Below are 6,931 nucleotides of genomic sequence, written 5' to 3'. Positions count from 1 at the left end.
CTATTAATATACTGAGATATCTACATACTTAGTAAACTCTATCATTATATTGAGATATATACATACTTAGTAAACTCTATTATTATACTGAGATATCTACATACTTAGTAAACTCTAATTATTATACTGAGATATCTACATACTTAGTAAACTCTATTATTATATTGAGATATATACATACTTAGTAAACTCTATTAATATACTGAGATATCTACATACTTAGTAAACTCTATTATTATATTGAGATATCTACATACTTAGTAAACTCTATTAACATACTGAGATATCTACATACTTAGTAAACTAAAGTTATAGTAAACACTATTACTTTATTGTGTATCTACAGTTATAGTAAACACTATTACTTTATTGTGTATATCTACAGTTATAGTAAACACTATTACTTTATTGTGTATCTACAGTTATAATAAACATTATTACTTTATTGTAATATATACAGTTATAGTAAACACTATTACTTTATTGTGTATCTACAGTTATAGTAAACACTATTACTTTATTGTAATATATACAGTTATAATAAACATTATTACTTTATTGTGTATATACAGTTATAGTAAACACTATTACTTTATTGTAATATATACAGTTATAGTAAACACTATTACTTTATTGTGTATTTACAGTTATAGTAAACACTATTACTTTATTGTAATATATACAGTTATAGTAAACACTATTACATTATAGTAACTTGACTCTTTTTATGACTTGAAAATAGGGATCCCATAGTTTCTCAATCTAGGGTTGTTATATTTACTATATATAATCGGATCCAACCGCTTAATGTAAATCAAATGCGAACTGTTTTTATTTTTATCACTTCCTAATTAAATGACGTTTTATCCGCGATGAGCTACTAAACATGAATTCTGTAATTACTGCCTATTGCTGTTATTATTTTCCTGAGTCACAGCGTAACGTTTTATTAACGTCTCTGATTCAAGTGCTTTCTAAGAATAAAGATTTAAGTTGTAACTGTCAGTCAGGATAATGAGTGTGTGTGTGTGTGTTTGAGGGGAGGTTGATCATGCTTTTGTCATACGACAGCCATCAAGGTTTCGTGAGCGTGAGAGAAACATCTCAGCATATAAAGAGTTCCCCCATATACCCCACTTGATTATATAATTATTTTTCGATAACTTTAATAGATCGTTTTTGTGCTGACATGTTTGATAAAGCATTGATATCGCTGTACGTATTGTCAGCAGATGAAGGATCTAACAAGAAAATAAAACTATTTTTGAATTACGATTTTGAATTCTTTACCCGAAAATTATGATATAAACCGTCACAGTTATGAGCAACCAGATATAAGCAAAAGTTAGAGAATGTATCCACAAAAGTAATGAATACACAACTACATTAACATGTATATATATATATCACAAATTCAATGCATACCACACGTATTTATTTCATATGTACTGAATATTTAATACAAATATTTACTATACATCTAAATACGTGCACAAGATTTACGTATACGAAATGTAACCATAAATGAACAAATAAATTTTTTTAAAGTGGCTGAATTTAAATCTAGCTTTAGATTACGCCTAAGCCACTATGTCGCTTAAGTAAACCATACCAAATCAGTCGACGTAAAAGCTTTTAAAGTTGTCAAGTACACTGAAGATACAAATATAATATTACTATTACTTTTAAGTTTCTTATGCTTACGTTAAGTATACTGTAACTTAGGGAGTTTCGTAAAATATTAAACTTAACGTATCTGTAAAATACTCCCAGTTTTGTGGTAGGTTGTGGTTACGAAAGATATTTTTAATCCTAAGTCTACGAAGATAAAAAAAAGAAAATTTTAAGTTTGAAAGCTAGATGGAACTAATCATACGTTCATGAAACCGTACTAGAAACCGGTAACATGTTTCATGTCCTTGTGAAAAAAGACAGAAGGTAGTAGATGTTTGTAAATATGGTTCTGAAATCTTGGCATTCCCCCTACTTTTAAATACGATGCTGGAGATTTTCAATTATAGAATTGTCACAGACATACATATATATATGTGTGTGTACATATATTCACATATATATATATATCTGAGACCCACTTTCCCGCGTCGAATATGCACGTTCTATGGCGGCAGGTCGATTTCGTATCTGGCGGCAGGCATCAGCGGGAGAGACGCCCTGGCTCCCTGTCTTGCCAGGACAGGTATCGGAAATCAATAGGAAGTTTATGAGCGGGTTAATCCGGCAGCTTACTGGTTGTGCTTTATACCTAACCGTTCAGAAAATCTCGGGAAAAGAACAGTTTGATGACCTGAAAACTACGCACATGCTGGTAGCTGTACCAGTCCAAGACGTAGAAAGAACAACAACAAACAAACACAGCGAGGAAGCGGTTAACATCGAGATAAAAAAAAAAAAAGTTTTTATACACCTAAAGACTGGACCTATATAGGACATTTTTTAGTGAGTTTCCCACGCGACCTTGTTTTTATATGACACTTGCAATGTGGTATTATTATTATTCTGTAAAATCCTATACTTCTGGAACACAGTCAAATAGAGATAGAAAATAAAACAAATACCAGAAACATATTTATGTGATTTATATACCATTCGTTACAGTCGATAACTTCCAACAAATTTTGTTTGAATACTAAAACTTAATAAACGGCCAATAAGAGGCCACGAAATGCATAGACATTTATATACAGTAAAATCCTCCCTTAAGGTATTTTACGGGAAACATTTTGAAATACTCTACTTTAGAACATTAACAAAGTGCCAAAATGTTTCCCGTAAAATACCTTAAGGGAGGATTTTACTGTATATAAACTATAATCTTATAGAAATACTCTACTTTAGAACATTAACAAAGTGCCTATAAGATTATAGTTTTAAACAATAAAAAATGTGAAAAATCTTAAGCTTATAAGTACAGTATTTCGAATGTGAATCACAGTACAGGTGACTAATAACTGAAGCTTGCGTCCCACAGTGGGACAGCGTTAAGTCTTCGCTAAAATCAGGGGTTCGATTCTCCTCGGTAGACACAGCAGATAGCCAGCCCGATGTGGTTTTGCTAACACACACACACTGAAACTTGCCGGCGGGAAAGAACGTAAACAAAGCTACAGCAGCGCCACTAAGATACGATGAGCATTTGTAAATATTGAAATTTTCTGTTACAAGAGCTTTCTGGATACGAAGATGGCGGATAACAAAGATTTTTTTTCTCTATATATCTTGTGTATTCCGGCTTATAACATCTATTCTGCATCTTTAATGAAAACTTGTGAAAACAACTACCATTTTATTTCCTCATTTCGCAGAGCTAATGACGTCATTACAAGACGCGAACTTCGACACACGCACATGTAGTCCAACTGAGCATTTCCATACAGCTTAAGGAGTTGGAATTTTCAACATGAACAGCATCCTAAACGACACCTAGGATAAACACCCTAAAGTTTAGGGGTAGACGTCCATAATTCTGTACTACCTACCAGTCAGTCAGTAGTGTCCTCCGTCTACTAGAACATCTCTAACCAAATAGGGGGGGGGGGTGATTATCACTTTTATAATGCACCCATAGCTGAGAATGCGAAGATGGTTTCAGCAGCATAATGGCTCGAACCTTGGACCCTTTGATTCACAGTCCGGGATGGTAACCACTTGGCTATTTTGAAGAACAAAATTGCCATCAATCAGTGAGGTTTTTTTCCCCTCAATTTCCAGTTGCCTCTAGGATGGCTGATGAACCACAAAACGGCCTACTCGTCTATCTGAAAACGTGATTGGTTTCGAAGCGGAAATAAAAAAAGTGAAAGTTGAAACACTTTTCAGATTTATAGTAAGGACTGAATGAACCAAACAACATTTTTTATCGCCGAGTTACTTTAGGGATAGTGTTGGAATACAAATACACGAACCGCAACAAGTTCTGAGGTAGGTAAATAGAAATAGCAGAGGATTGATCAAAAGCATTGGTTTATATGAAGTTAATATATATATATATACAGAAAAATTAAAACAGTGGAGTTTATGGAAGAACGCACTAATATGTTTTAACACTCTGCTTGTATTTAGAATCTAAATTCGTCAATTTTGAGTAAATTATTAATAACAACCGTTAAGTGAAAATTAAAAATTATGAAGAGTATACCGACGAGATATTTTGTAATAGCAGAGCTTTTCAGTCCGGATGAGAGTTTTTTTTTCTTTATTAATCCCCCTCATAGAGGGGGGTATAAACAAACATACATCAGTTATTCAACATGTCTGATGAGGGTTACAGTAGTACTCAAAATGTTAATACGTACGATGTACTAATTAAGAAGTTATTTATATAAGCAAATTGCTTGAGAACGACTGTTTCGGTGTGAAATGGATTAAGTTGTTGAAGTGTAGTTTTTCATAAATTTTATTCATGTTACAACACATCAGGATATTTTGACACTATATTATTTATTTATTTTAACATCAGATATTATTAATTAATTATTTTCTTGCATTAACCTGTTCACTATTTTCAAGAATTAGTAAGCTAGTATTCTTAAACCCTGAGCGGGTCAAGTGACCACAGCGTAAAGAGAAGTTTAGGTTGAAATTCGTGTGTGAAAATTTTTCCAGGATGTGCCATCTTAACCCGTACACAAGTCCATTCAATCAAAATTATAAAAATATTTCATCAAAATTCGTTCCTTCGTTGTTTTTTTTCTAAGATAATACTCTGCATTTAACGAACGTTTTTGAGCACCGAAAGAAACGTATACGAAGATTCTATGCACCTCGAGATTGCTCTCGCCATCTGCTTGGCGTTAACTGTCGCGTGCAGGTGCACGCGTTCGCTAGGCATCATCGTCCACGTGTGCTTGGGTGTTTGCATGGTTTCCCGCGGTTCTCCCATCCGGAAAACCCTGCAGCGAGCTTTGTTCCCGAGAGAGTCGTTGAAAATGAAGCATGCATGCACCAGCTGAGGGCTGCATGAAACCTAAAGATATCAGAATACATTGTTGGTGCTATAGTTGTCATACTGTCAAGAATAGTTTGGATTACGTACTTTAAAAGTTATAGCGCGGAGTTAGTGAGCATGCCGCGATAAAACAAGCCCATTACAAGAACGGACAGGTGTTGAAAACAGAATCTTTGTTCTCCCTTCTTTAGGCAAGTATCGACCGTTGACTAGATCAAATGATTGTCATTTCCCAGCGTATCATCAAGCATGAGGATCACATACAGCGAATTAAGGAAAACTGAGATCATTAACTAAGATTCCTAAATAACAAACACCTAAATTCTAAACTATATCAAACTAGAGGAAAGAGATGCATCTATACGGTGTGTTAAAAAGGACTCCAAAACCTCATAAATATTATATTCTCAATATGGTTATAAGAGGCCTAACTGTATATCCTTAGTTTGCTGACTTAAGATGTCCTGATAAGCCTTAAATAGGGTTTCCAAGTCCAAGGATTTGGGATTCTTTATTTTGCAATTACCTTAATATTTGCTGCTATTTTGTTACTATAGGTTTCTAACGAGAGCGTTTGCATCAAATAATGGGAATGACTATTAAAACGCACACACGGCTGAAAGTTGGGAGCGCCTTCAGCAGCATCGCTGCGCGAACACTGGGTCTTCCCACGCGCAGCCCGAGACGCTAACCACCACGCTACGTCTTTACTACTTCTAGCCAGAAGAAGGGAACTGCTTGAACTTGTATAAACACACAACATAAAAACCTTTTTTACGGTCGATGGAAGTGAAAGGAAATTCTAGCTGTTTAAGTATAAAAATCAAATCTAAGGCGAGCCATCACAGTGCATCAAGACAGTGCATCAGTTATGTGCAAATAAAAAGCAAACTTAATTTTGTACACTTATTAATTCATGTTTGTTTCTTGCACACTATAGAGGTTATAACATAAGCTTAAAATCCAGTTGGAAGCATTATATTCATAAGCAACGAATTTTTGGAATATTAGTTAAACAGATTGAGAAAAAAAACAAATTAATTGCATTAGGGGTACCGAAGAGTACAAAATTGGAACTCTATCTGCATAATTTCCGTTTTGTACATGTGTATGGAAAGTTTTCTGTGACACCATACCAAACTAAACGAGTTATATCTGTGATTATATGATCGCTGATTTAGCCCCACAAAGTCTGTACAAACGTATTTTTAAGACTCATCTGTAAGTAAAAGTCATGGGGGGTATAAACACACTTCTTACATATGACGAAGGTCGTTTCAGGTATTGATATCTTCAACCTCAACGGCACCTTAGGCTAAACGGCAAGACAGAGAACCTTAAGGTTTAGGCCTAGCCAAACCCAATTAATAACAGATCATCACAGAGAAAGCAACCCAGTCAGCAACACACGACGCCTAATATGCGGCTACTTTTAACCGAGAAGCAGGATTTGGCTGTCGCAGTTATTAAACTTGAGAATGAAGAGAATGTTCAGTGGCATAGTTGGCTCGAACCTTGGACCTAATGATCCACAGCTTGGCACGTAATCCCCTAGTAAATACCTGTTTTGTAACAAGTTATTAACAACCATTTCTAGATTTTAATCTTCAACAAGTTAGATTGCTAACAAAACTCAGAGTTGGTTTCCAACTAACTCGCACTCGTATTTACATTACTCGAAAATTGGTTTACATGAGCGTTTTACTTAACACGTGATTAAGTAAGAGTCTGTTTTTTAAACTTTAGGTTTAACTCTATTGGAAATACTTCTTCCTACCTGTTTCCCAGGTTTCAAAATGGTAGCATTTTATACCGGATAAATCACACTTACTGTTACAGTTTATAGTGACAAGTACGTTATTGAACTGCGTTTCTCTTTTGCCCCACAGCAACACAGCGGTATGTCTGCGGACTTATACTGCTAGAAACCGGGTTTCGATACCCGTGGTAGGCAGAGCACAGATA

General features: G+C 34.8%; 1 protein-coding gene across 1 annotated transcript in view; it reads right to left on the bottom strand.

Annotated features, from left to right (window-relative positions):
* Positions 1–6,931, bottom strand: part of LOC106460233 (LIM/homeobox protein Lhx1-like) — a gene marked incomplete at its 5' end in the record, with an annotated part of 42,239 nt that overhangs the window by 15,892 nt on the left and 19,416 nt on the right. The window lies entirely within an intron of this gene.

Source organism: Limulus polyphemus, unplaced genomic scaffold (assembly GCF_000517525.1).
Source record: "Limulus polyphemus unplaced genomic scaffold, Limulus_polyphemus-2.1.2 Scaffold732, whole genome shotgun sequence".
Classification (NCBI taxonomy): domain Eukaryota; kingdom Metazoa; phylum Arthropoda; class Merostomata; order Xiphosura; family Limulidae; genus Limulus; species Limulus polyphemus.
Note: the sequence above shows the minus strand (reverse complement) of the source record. Positions and strands in the feature narration are given on the sequence as shown.